We start from the raw sequence: 13,954 nt of genomic DNA on the forward strand, positions 1-13,954 counted from the left end.
CTTGGACAGTGCTGTTTTAACTTGTGCAGCAGTAATACTGGGTGCCTGGCAATCTACTGAACTACATTCAGTTTTGCGTGCCAACCAGTTTTGTTGTTGGCACTCAAAACTGAATGTAAAAAAAAAAAAGTGGATAGTTAAATTAGGTGGTTTGTTCCACTCAGGTTTGAATGAATATTTATGAGCTCACCAATTGCACAACTTCATTAATTGTTCATAATGATATATAAGGACTACAAGATATTTAGAATCTTTTACACTGATGAAGTCTGGGCTAACCCCTTAGCCGAAACCGGTCTGTTATGTCATTTCTTGTTTTTCTTGTTTATTAAATTCCTATACACAGTTCACAGTTGCTGGCTCTTCTTATTGTTTGGTTCAAGTTTTACTGAGCCGTGCATCAACCTCCATGCAAGGAACCATTTTTCGAATGCACACTTCTTTCCTGCTGGTGGTCTGTGGTCTGCTGTGTATACCTAACCTGTACCAGATCTTTGTGACTATTGTAGCTCTATGTTTTCACTTTATTTTCTGTTTTTTGGAACTTTCATGGTTTGAGTACATTACCAGTGCCTTCTAGGATTAGAGGAAACATAATTTGACTTTGTTTGTTTTCACGCACATTGTATAATTGCCAAACAGTCAGCTTGCAACAGGGCCTTGTTCACCTGAACATTTCAGTCCATCGATTGCTGTTTTCTCCATTTTGGATCATCCAAATGCTTGCTTTACATTCTGTGGACAGAAAGAGGTTATCGGTGAGTAGATCGGGATTCTCGTATCTTTGTTAAACAACTGAGGATTGTTTGCTCATGTGCGCGAGCGACTTTGATGTTGTTTTTGCATCTTAATCGCAACCAAGGTAACTGTTTCATGCCATATTTTTATTTTTCATATTTACATATAGGAATACCAATTTGGGTACGGTTTTCCACTACCAGCTGTCCTTTTTATCTTATTTGTGGATTACCAAGGTCTATTTGGGCGAAACAGCGGACATAGTTGTGTCTTTGGACAATTTATTGACTTTGAACTAACTTTCATGTTTCATTTTACGCCCGGTCATTTCACTGAAGATATCTTTGAGACTAACCACTGTTTTTGGCTCCATTTTGCAACCAACTATCTTCTATTTTTGTGTTTTTTCAAATATTTGAACTGTTTGGTCGCAAAACATTACAATACGGGACAAAAAATATTATAACAAGGACTTATTATATTATATTATATTATTATATATATGTATACAGGATACATTTATATGGGTCATGCTTTTTATATTGCATACCTTGGGCTAATAAGAAGCATTTTTTTCTGTATTAATATCTATTATTACAGTAATGTTTGACCTGTGTAGCAGCTACAGGTTTTCAGGTTGCCTGACTCATTACTAATTGATGTGATCAATGTTGAATTCCATCGGATATATTTTTTTCGGTGTATAATTTTACAGTCGATTTATTTAGACATTTTTTGGTGAGCTAATATATGCTTAATGTTTAATTAAGTACTTAGGTTATATACTATGCATATATTGTTCATCATTATACCAGTTCAGTTGCAGACTGTTATTATTTCTGTCACATCAGGATGTTAATAATGTGTTTTTTTCTGACTGTTTCTACATGTGATGATAAACTTGAACTGGTGGCTGCTAGTATTTAAATTTGTAAGATAATCGTTATCCAGTGATGCCAATATTTGAATTTGTGGTTGATTTGGATATGAGCAAATAATTAGTTATTCGCACAATTAGGTGCTATTAAGCAGATTTGAATAACGATATAGCTTCAGCTTTTGAGTAATTATTTTCAACTTTATGACTATTGGTCCACATTATTTTCCCCCACATATATATTTTTATATCAGACCTTAACTTTGTCCTAATATTGGGATATTTTTATATGTCAGTTGACATAATATTTAGTCTGATGCAGGGGCCACTATAGTCCAGACCAACAACATAATTATCTTAAACAAGTTCTTTATAAGGTCTATTTGGACAAGGTACTGCTTTCACATTAGTTTGTTTTCTATATAACAGTTATTTGTCGATTGGCATAACACTACGTTGGAAACAGGGGCCATTATTGTCTAGACTAAGTATTGGATTGATTATATTTTCTTGGGTCTTAGTGGACGTGGCATTGCTCTTATATCTGTCTTTGGACTATATGTTTGGGTCTGATTTATATAATATATGTAGGTGGGTGTTTCGAGTTTAGTTGGACTTTTGGAACATACTTTACCAATATTATTGCAATTTATGTGCTCTTAACCGCAGCTGTTCATTTTTATAAATCCTTGATTTAGTTGCTTGTGTTAGATCTTTATCAATCATTAATCCAATGGATTTAATGAACATCATGGCCGGGCTTTCTTCAGATAAGGAAGATTTGGGCATTTGTGTCATTGGAGACTCAAATAATTACAATAACCTTAACAATAGAGATAATCCACAATTTCATTGTGATAGGTTATTTCAACAACTTGATAAAAATATGAAGGTTTTGAGATCCAATGTTTGGCATTTAAAATAATTTAAAGTCTATATGGCCAAAGGTATCAATCCTAGAGGTCTCAGAGTTAAAATACAGCCACTAGTCAGTGAAATGGATGACCAGTTAACAAATGAATGGTTCACTATACAACAACAATGTTCTATGAGGTTTGTGGAAGGGTTAGCAAGATACTATGAACGTGTCATTGACCGTGAAATTACTAACATTAGTAAATTATGTGAGGAAAGCAACCAATACATTAGCCAACCTTTTTACTCCGCTCATTTAACTAAACTCAGCTCAGATTTATTAACTTTTGAGCAACAACTCAAGGACAGGAAGCTGAAGAAGTTCCACAGGGATCAAACAGACTATGATAAAGGACACCCATTTAATTACACCAGACATGTTAGATTTGATGGGGGGATTAACAAAAATAATATTACTCCAAAACAGAAACGTCCCAAATCCATTCTCAGGAAATGTAGCACCTACACAGATTCTTCTGGGGCTGATTCATCTTCTGGCACAGCTTTAGATACACAGCAGACCCCAGATTCTTCCACTCCCAAACGCAGTAATAGTACCATCCCTTTAGGCCCTATAAAAGGGCAGGCAGAAAACATCGCAAAAATAAAGAGTATGGAAGGATTGATGGAACTTTTGGCGAACAAATAAACCAATGTTGGAAAACTAATGTACTAAACATTGCTGATGTAACATTATCTGACTCACAAATAGCATTGTTAAATAAAGGCCTTTTTTTTATGCCTGTTTTTTTTTTTTTGTTTCAGAAGATACACAAGCACAAGATGTGATAGCATTTTGCAGATTATTAAATCTCAAATTGCATTTTCATGATACTACTACTGATAACCAATCTTGGGATACATTTAAATACCACAAATCCACCTTTGTTCCACCGATGCACCATAGTGTGATCCTTTTTCAAAATAGTGTACTCAAAGATCTACACTTTCATTCAGGTATGACTCATACTAGGTCTAATAATCTCTCAAAGACTGATATGATGGCTTTGCAGGAACTCACCAATAATAAGAACTTGGTGATCATTTCTGCGGACAAAGGTGGCGCAGTGGTAGTTATGAACTGGGTACAATATGATGCTGAGGCTTAGAGACAACTTCAGGATGGCAGATATTATACCAAAATGTCTCTGGATCCGTCTTTCATGTTCAAACAACAACTTGATACATTTTTGGAATCAGCATTTCAGGAAGGTATTATTACCGAAAAAAACAAATACCACCTCATGGTTCCAGATCCAACCAGCCAATGCATATATTTTCTACCAAAGATTCATAAGGACCCTCAACATCCCCCGAGGAAACCAGTTGTGGCTGGCAATGGTTCTTTGACAGACCCTCTGTCAGAATTTTTAGCACAATATCTCAAACCATTATTAAAATGGGTGAGATCCAGAATTCAAGACACCATGGAATTCTTGGATATAATAAATGAAATGCAAATTGAGGAGCACTGGTTACTATGCACATTAGATGTTTGTACTTTGTATACAAACATACCACACTTGGCTGGCTTGGATGCCATTGAATACTGGTTACACAAATCAGGCTTATATAAACCTGAATTCAACACTCTTCTCATCTGTTTAACAGAACGCATTCTCACCAAGAATGTTTTTTTCTATGGTTAGCAATCTTATCTACAGCTGCGTGGCACGGCAATGGGTGCATCGTTTGCCCCTATATATGCTGATTTGTACATGGCTTACATAGAGGAACATATTATTTATGATGTCATACATAACATCTATTTGGAATCAATTGACATATGGCACAGATATCTTGATGATTGCTGGATGGTGTGTAGGTCTGATGTGGAATACCTCATGGAATTTGTAGGTTATCTTAATGATAGCATGTGGGGCTTATGATTTATGATCAACTACCATCCTGACAGGATCACCTATTTGGATGTACTTGTAAGCAGGAATGATGACAACATTTTACATACTGAAGTATTTTGTAAACACCCACAATATAACACCTTACTCCACGCATCCAGCTTTCATCCTGCTCATATTGCCAAAAACTTTCCTAAATCTCAATTTATTAGGATGAGACGTATCTGTTCAGATGAGAACTCTTCTGAGTTTTTTCATAAAGACCTAATTCATAGGTTCCAAGAAAGAGGTTGCAGTATGGGTCATGTATATACAGCTAGCAATTATGCTGCCAATTTGGATAGAAAGGACCTTCTCAAATACAAAAAGCCGTCACAACACAAAACAAATATTCCCTGTTTTACCACTACATATGGCAACAACACCAATAGACTCACTAATGTCATTAGAAAACATTAGAACATTCTATTAGCTGATAATCTTTTATCACAATATTTAGGTGACATTTGCCATTTTTCATTTAGAAAAGGGAGGAATTTGGGGTCTTACTTTAACCACTACAAACACCATCACCAGCTAACATACAAGGATACTATACAAACTAATATCTCTGGTGACAAGTTATATGGTTGTATGCCCTGTGGCCATTGTAGCCATTGTAATAAGGTGCTCAAGTCCAAACAATTTTATAGCAGCAATTGTGGGATGGTATTTTGGCTGATATATCTTGCAACCTGCAGTTGTCATGCATTCTACATTGGACAAACTTCTAGACCCCTTAGGCTATGCATTTCTGAACACCTTAGTGATGTCAAACAAAAAAGGATGAGTAGTGCTCTGTTCAAACATACTTTAAAACACACCACTGCAACATTTAATTTTATCATTATTGATAGAATAATTGGTGACAGGAACAACAAATCTGGTTGGCACTCAAAACTGAATGCAAAAGAAAAAAAGTGGATAGTTAAATTAGGTGGTTTGTTCCACCCAGGATTGAATGAATATTTATGAGCTCACCAACTGCACAACTTCATTAATTGTTCATAATGATATATAAGGACTACAAGATATTTAGAATCTTTTACACTGATGAAGTCTGGGCTAACCCCTTAGCCGAAACCGGTCTGTTATGTCATTTCTTGTTTTTCTTGTTTATTAAATTCCTATACACAGTTCACAGTTGCTGGCTCTTTTTTATTGTTTGGTTCAAGTTTTACTGAGCCGTGTATCAACCTCCATGCAGGGAACCATTTTTCGAATGCAACTTCAAAATGACACAGAAAAAAAAAGTCACAGGTGGTGAATCAACAAGTAAGGGAGAATCGGGTCTTTCTAGCTCTGTGAAGGGATTAATGTGATGTCACACTGGTAGCCATTCAGTGCAACCATCACCTCCCTGAAATGCATCCCCTATAGCTGTAGATCTAACTGGCACACTCATTCAAAAGGAACTGACACTACCTTCTGCATGGATACATGATCCACAAGACTTTTCAGGATACTGTAGATGCGTGGAGCATTCCAGTGGTACATCTTGTGACGAATGGGGAAAGATGGGCGAAGGTTGCCAGCCTAGTCAAATAGAATTTTATATATAATTCTGGCATTTATAAATAAATGTAAAATACAGGCTTGTGTTTTTAAATGTAAGAAAACACTGTAAAATGTGAACTTCAAGATTGCTGCAACATTGCCATTTGCTGTAAGGGAAACCAAGCCAAGTATTTCAAATGTGTCTTTTTAAGTTGAAAAGATCTTATGAATTTCGTTAATGTTTTACAATTCGGCTCCAGTGTGGCTGGATGAAAGTTTCATGCCCATTGATTTAAGGCTAAAGTTTATGACCAGAATTTAGATGTAGAAGGTGCATTATTGCCCTAGTTTCTGCTAGAATGTATATGTGAAATGCCTTGTATTGTTGTAAGTTTCTGAGTAGGTGTTAGATTGCTAAATAATGCAGTTTATGGCTTGAGAACTCAGACCAGGTGTTAAGATGATGCAGTTTGTTTGCCTGGGAAAACCTAAGTGTCAAAAATGATGCAATTTGGGGAAGTACCCAGCAAACATGTTTGTTAGTAATGTTTAAATACAATTTCTCACAAGAGACTGAGAGCATTTTGATCTTGAATACCCACTTATCAGCACTCTGCCTTATGCTCACATGCAATTTTTTGCACTGTGATTTTTGTAGGAATAGTTAAAGCTAGTAAAGATTAATTAGGTATTTTTCTTTGAAATCACACCTGACCTACTGTATTATTTTAAGTTTCTGTGTGATCTCTGAACTCATAGATATATCTGTGGTGTAGTAGTTTTATCTTGTGTTTTAATTATTTATTATTAAATATTTTTAAAACCTTCTACCTGTGGCTGATTTGTGTAGAGATAAGTTTTAGAGTACATTGCATATTTATAGAGGTTATTGTAACAGGCCACTCTAAAGTAAGCCTTGACTGTTAGTCATACTACCATTGGATAATAATATTGCACAGTAATAATTGGACACTCTTTTAAGGGTCTTTTAGTAGCTGATATTATTAACTGGGTGATGGCAGTAATTACTACTGTACAGTCTGGGTAAAGGGGCACAGCTGGTGAATCTGTGTCAGCCTTTCCCAGGAGTGTCTGTGAAGTTGTATAAATACTTATCTCAAAGTGTGTGTGTGTGGGTGTTGTGTCAGCTACTTGGGCAGGGACACAAAGCACTGGTTGGACAGAGAGGGTACTGGAGGTTTTAGCTTGCCTAGTTAGGCTGAGACCTGGACCCTATAGCTGTGCCAGTGGGGAGTCTTACTGGGGACCTGGTGAGCAAAGGAGCAACCAGCCCCAGACTGACTGTGATCTCTGTGTGCACATAAGGGAAATTGTACTTTACTGTGTGTATTAGTTATCCTTTCCTCTTCTATGAGACAACCTCCCTGGTGTTAGTGGTGAGGATTGAGGCTCCTTTATTGCTGCACCAGGGCACGGTCATCACAAGTGTTTGGCAGTGGGGGGAGGGGTCTACTTCACATACTAATTGACTTTTAGTGGTGTGGGGTAGAGCAAATTCCTGTAGCTTATGTACAGTGATCTCTAAAACTGCTTTGTACTCTAAAATAGCCACGCAGTGTATACTTAGACTTCAGATCACAATTGTTTTATTTCTTTTGTTAGCTTAGTGTTAGTCATGGTGAACAGGCAGCATGTCAGAAGAAGAGTATGGAAAGATGACAAGGAGCCAGCTGGCAGAGATGTGCCAGGCTAGGGGACTGGTGCATGGAAACCTGACTAAAGCAGACCTGATTGCAGCCTTGGTTACAGCTGCATCAGAAAACAGCAGGCTGGAGGACAATCAGACTGACAGTGGAGATACAATATCCTCGGAGAATGAACAGCTCAACCTTTCTGCAGTAGACTTAAAAATCCAGGTGTTGCTAAAGAGACTTGAGTTGGAGGCCAGGAATATTGAACTAGAAGCAGCCAAGAAAATGAGGAGTCTACAAGCTGAGGAAAATGAACGGCAAAGGAAGCAAGAGAGGGAAATGCTGACTCTTCGCCAGAGTCATGGAGGTAATGCGGAAGGGAATAACCGGACCCCAAAAGCACAAAGTGTCAGTACATTTCTTCCACAGTTTAAAAAGGGGGATAATTTTGATAGCTTCATTCATGTTTGAGTGGGTATGTAAACAGTATGAAGTTGACCAAGGGCTTTGGGTACGGTTCCTGACCCCCTTACTCCATGGTAAAGCTGTAACTTCTTTAACAAAAATGCATGACACTAACTGTTTTGATTATACTGCTGTAAAAAGACACTTGTTGGAATGTTTTAAGCTAACACCTGAAATGTATAGGAAAAAGTTTTGTGAGCATAGATGCAAGGCAGATGAAAAATGTATGTGAATATGTTGCTGAACTGAGCACTTATTTTCATAGCTGGGTGAGTGGATGTCAGGTCTCTACTTTTGAAGGGGCTGGCAGACCTTTTGGTAAGGGAACAAGCCCTTAGCACTTTGCCTGAGGACATGAGGATCTGGTTAGCTGATAGACAGTGTGCTACTTCAGGGAAGTTGGGGAAGAAGGGAGACCTATACCTAGCAAGCAGGGCAGACCTGTACAGGAAGGGGACCCCCAATACTGCTCATGGGACTAAAGGAACCCATGGTGGGCAGCACAGACTGCCCCAACAGAATCCGCCAGTAGCAGGGGAACCCACTAGTCCAAGTACACGTGCAGGAGCTAGAGTTAAATGTTTTGAATGCAACCAGTGGGGCCATGTGGTATGCAGGTGTCCATGGAGGCAAGGTGGGGAACCAAAGGTGAGGGAGCCAGTAAGTGGGAAAGACAAAATGCCAACTGTAGGTTGTCTTGAGACAAAAGGGGTATGGAACTACCATCCTACAGATGTCCTGAGAGGGAAGGATTTGGATAAGGCAGTACTATGTACTTATGCAGTTACATGCAGTGAGGCTAGGAGACAAGCATGTGGGTCTGGTAGCCTGGGGGAGACCCAGATAGACTGCACACTTGCAGCCAGGACTGCTGAGGTGGTTACTTCAGGGAGTGAGCTGCTCTGTAGCAATGAGACTGAATGTGAGCCACAACTGCTTGTGGGTACAGATGTTCCCTTGAACAGGGTAACTGCAAAGGTGGAGGTGAGTAGTAGTACTCAGGCTGGCAGTGAGGCACTGCTGTCAGAGGATGCCAGACTTCCTGTGGAAGGGGAGCTGGGAAGGGTTACAAGGAGAGACTTGAGAAAGGCTCAGCTCTCAGACCCTACATTGCAAGGCCTGAGGCAGGTAGCTAGGGAGGCACATGATTCTCAAGGAAAGAGGGAATCTGTATACTTGGACAAATGGTTACTGTACGGAGAGTGGACCCCCTGAGGGAGGGCTAGAAGGTGAGAGAGTACAGCAGTTGGTAGTGCCTAGAGCTTACCGTCTGGTGCTTCTATCCATAGCCCATGATATTCCCTTTGCAGGTCATATAGGCATAAAATGTACAAAGAGGCGTATTATGCAAAACTTCTAGTGGCCCGGAATTTCCAGAGATGTAACAGAGTACTGCAGGACCTGTGAGCAGTGTCAAAAGGTAGGCAAGGCAGGAGACAAGGTGAGAGCTCCTTTGATGCCTTTGCCTGTGATTGAGGAGCCATTTCAGAGGGTAGCTATGGATATTGTGGGTCTTCTGAGTACCCCAAGTTCCACAGGGAAAAGGTATATCCTAGTGATTGTAGATTATGCTACACAATACACTGAGGCAGTGGCTTTGTCCTCCATTGAGGCCCAGAAGGTGGCAAATGCTTTGCTAGAGATTTTCAGCAGGGTAGGTTTCCCAAAGGAAATACTGTCTGACAGAGGTGCCAATTTTATATCAGACCAGCTGGCATGTCTGTGGAAGTCCTGTGGGGTGAAGCACATGAAGACCACCCCCCTACCATCCCCAGACTAATGGTCTTGTTGAGAGGTTAAACTCTACAATCAAGTCCATGCTTCAGGCATTTGCAGATCAGTTTAAGAGGGAGTGGGACAAATATTTGCCCCATCTGTTGTTTGCTTACAGAGAGGTTCCCCAGGAATCCACAGGTTTTTCACCCTTTGATTTGCTGTATGGGCATAGGGTGAGGGGACCTCTAGATTTAATTTGAGATGAGTGGGAAGGTGAGTGTAAGTCTCACAAAGAGTCTGTTGTAGCATATGTCCTGAACCTCAGGACAAGGCTCAGGGAACTCATGGGCCTGGCCCAGGAGAACCTGGCAGAAGCCCAACAACAAAAGAAGGTGTGGTATGACAGGAATGCTCGAGCTAGAGAGTATGCTGTAGGGCAGTAGGTGATGGTTCTCATTCCTGTCAGGCACAACAAGTTGCAGGCAGATTGGGAGGGACCTACAAGGTGGGTAAGAAAGGTAAGTGATGTTAACTACATGGTGGAAGTGCTAGGTAGATGGCAGGGGTGCAAATTGTACCATGTTAACATGATGAAACCTTACCATGATAGGGAGGCCCTTGTGCTGAGCATTTGCAGTGGATTGCAGGAGGAGTCTGAGAGAGATCTTGTGACTGATCACCTCAGTGAGGCTCGGACTGACACCTCAGTGGAAGGGGTAGCAATGTCCCAGCAGCTATCTCCTACCCAAGTTCAAGAAATCCAAGCAGTGTTGCAGGAGTTTGGGGGCATGTTCACTGGAAAACCAGGGAGCCCCCACCTGGTGCAGCACCAGGTGGATACAGGACCTCAAAGGCCTATCAGGCAGGCCCCTTATAGGGTGCCTGAGAGAGTCAAACAGACTCTGAAGGAAGAGGTACAGGAGATGTTAGAACTAGGGATGATTCAAGAGTCCAACAGTCCCTGGGCCTCACCAGTGGTGTTGGTGCCAAAGAAGGATGACAGCACCAGGTTCTGTGTGGATTACAGGAAATTAAATAGTCACACAGAGGCAGATGCTTACCCCATGCCTAGGACAGATGAGGCACTAGAGCAGCTGGGTGGGGCTAAGTATCTTACAACCATTGATCTTACCCAGGTTTGTAAGATACTTAGCCCCACCCAGCTAAGTATCTTACAACCATTGATCTTACCAAGGGTTACTGGCAGGTGCCCTTGATTCCCAGTGCTAGAGAGAAGTCAGCCTTTGTGACTCCTTTTGGCTTGTATGAGTTCACAAAGATGCCATTTGGGATGAAGAATGCCCCAGTGACTTTCCAGGGGCTGAAAGATCATATCTTAGCAGGAGCAGGAGGGTTTGCCCTTGCTTACATGGATGATATTGCTAGCTACAGCCATTCCTGGCAAGAGCACCTTCAGCATGTCAGGGAGGTGCTAGGCAGACTACAGAGGACAGGGTTGACCATTAAGCCGAGCAAATGTCAGGTGGGTATGGCAGAGGTCTCCTACCTAGGACATAGAGTGGGGAGTGGTAAGATAAGGACAGAACCTGCCAAAGTGGAAGCTATTCAGGCATGGCCTGCACCTGTTACAAAAAAAGCAGGTGAGGGCATTCTTAGGGACAGCAGGGTACTACAGAAAGTTCGTTCCCAATTATAGTACCATAGTTGCTCCCCTCACAGACCTAACAAGGAAGAACAGGCCAGATAAGGTAGTGTGGACCCCAGCATGTGAGCAGGCATTTCAGAAGCTTAAGGAAGCTTTGGGAGGACCCCTGTGTTAGCCAGTCCAGACTACAGCAAAGACTTTGTTGTGCAGGTGGATGCTTCAAAGTATGGGGTGGGGACTGTACTTTGCCAGATTTCTTCAAAGGGAGAAGGGCACCCATTGGTTTATCTCAGTCGTAGGCTCCAACCCAGGGAGGAATGCTATGCAGTGGTAGAAAAGGAATGTCAAGCAGCAGTGTGGGCACTACAAAAACTTCAGCCTTATCTGTATGGAAGAAAATTCACTATGATGACAGATCACAACTCTCTAACATGATTAAACAGAGCCAGTCAGCAAAATGCCAAGTTGCTAAGATGGAGTCTGGGGTTGCAAGCATATGATATGTCAGTGCAGCACCGCAGTGGGAGTAGCAGTGTCAATGCAGATGGGCTCTCAAGACAGGGAATGAGGTGAGGTACACCCAGATAGACCTGACACTCTCAAGCGATGTTTCTCAAGGGGGCACTTGAAAAAATGGCTGAGTTCCCCGGGGGGGGGGGGGGATAAGATGATTGGGGAGAGATGGACAAAGGCTGCCAGCCTAGTCAAATAGAATTTGATATATAATTCTGGCATTTATAAATAAATGTAAAATACAGGCTTGTGTTTTTAAATGTAAGAAAATAATGTAAAATGTGAACTTCAAGATTGTTGCAACATTGCCATCTGCTGTAAGGAAAAACATGCCAATTATTTCAAATGTGTCTTTTTAAGTTGAAAAGATCTTATGAATCTCTTTAATGTTTTACAATTTGGCTCCAGTGCGGCTAGATGAAGGTTTCATGCCCATTGTTTTAAAGCTAAAGTTGATGACCAGAATTTAGATGTGGAAGGTGCTTTATTGCTCTAGTTTCTGCTAGAATGTATATGTGAAATGCCTTGTATTGTTGTATGTGTCTGAGTAGGTGTTAGATTGCTAAATAATGCAGTTTGTGGCCTGAGAACTCAGACCAGGTGTTAAGATGATGCAGTTTGTTTGCCTGGGAAAACCTAAGTGTCAAAAATGATGTAATTTGGGGAGGGACCCAGCAAACATGTTTGTTAGTAATATTTAAATACTATTTCTCACAAGAGACTGAGAGCATTTTGATCTTGGATATCCACGTATCAGCACTCTGCCTTATGCTCACATGTAAGTTTTAGCACTGTGATTTCTTGTAGGAATAGTCAAAGCTAGTAAAGATTAATTAGGTATTTTTCTTTGAAATCAGACCTGTCCTACTGTATTATTTTAAGTTTCTGTGTGATCTCTGAACTCTTAGATATCTCTGTGGTGTAACAGTTTTGTTTTGTGTTTTAATTATTTATTATTAAATATTTTTAAAAACCTTCTACCTGTGGCTGATTTGTGTAGAGATAAGCTCTAGAGTACATTGCATATTTATAGAGGTTATTGTAAGAGGCCTCACTTAAGTAAGCCTTGACTGTAAGTCATACTACCACTGGATAATAATATACCATTGGATAATAATATTGCACAGTAATAATTGGACACCCTTTTAAGGGCCTTTTAGTAGCTGGTATTATTAACTGGGTGGTGGCAGTAATTACTGCTGTATAGTCTGGGTAAAGGGGCACAGCTGGAGAATCTGTGTCAGCCTTTCCCAGGAGTGTCTCTGAAGTTGTATAAATACTTATTTCAAAGTGTGTGTGTGTTGTGACAGCTGCTTGGACAGGGACACGAAGCACTGGTTGGACAGAGAGGGTACTGGAGGTTTTAGCTTGCCCAGTTAGACTGAGACCCTATAGCTGTGCCAGTGGGGAGTCATATTGGGGACCTGGTGAGCAAAGGAGCAACCAGCCCCAGACTGACTGTGAACTGTGTGCACTTAAGGGAAATTGTACTTTACTGTGTGTATTAGTTATCCTTTCCTCTTCTATGAGATGACCTCCCTGGTGTTAGTAGTGAGGATTGAGATCCCTTTATTGCTGGGCCAGGGCACGGTCATCACACAGCGGTTCACTGCACATCTTAGCAAGAAATTGTAGCCCTCAAGTTCCATCTTACCTCATTGCTCAATTTGGAGAATAGAAGCTTTTTCATTCCTATGTATTAGAATCTTGGCTTATGCATTTCCTTCCTTCCATCTGACTCAGAAAGTGCTTATCAAAACAAAGCTAGACAAACATTGCTTTATGCTCACCATTCCCTCTTGACCAGCATAGCTGCCTCTTCACTTTTGATAACACTAGTCAATCTTTTTTTATGGTGTTTGACTCTACATATACTTACTGTCCCAGGAGCAGGGCAAAGTACTGCATCCTAGCCTCAAGACATTGATTCCCTTGGCTTAAAGGATACACCATTATTACCTAACAGTGATGCTTTTGCCATCCAAGTTCTAAAGTGTCTATATTAGATAATCTAACTTTCAAAAGTTCAACTATCATATGGTCAACACCATACGATCAAACTTTTATAAGGTCGAAC

Source organism: Protopterus annectens, chromosome 13.part0, assembly GCF_019279795.1.
Source record: "Protopterus annectens isolate FY-2018-M chromosome 13.part0, PAN1.0, whole genome shotgun sequence".
NCBI classification, from domain to species: Eukaryota; Metazoa; Chordata; order Ceratodontiformes; family Protopteridae; genus Protopterus; species Protopterus annectens.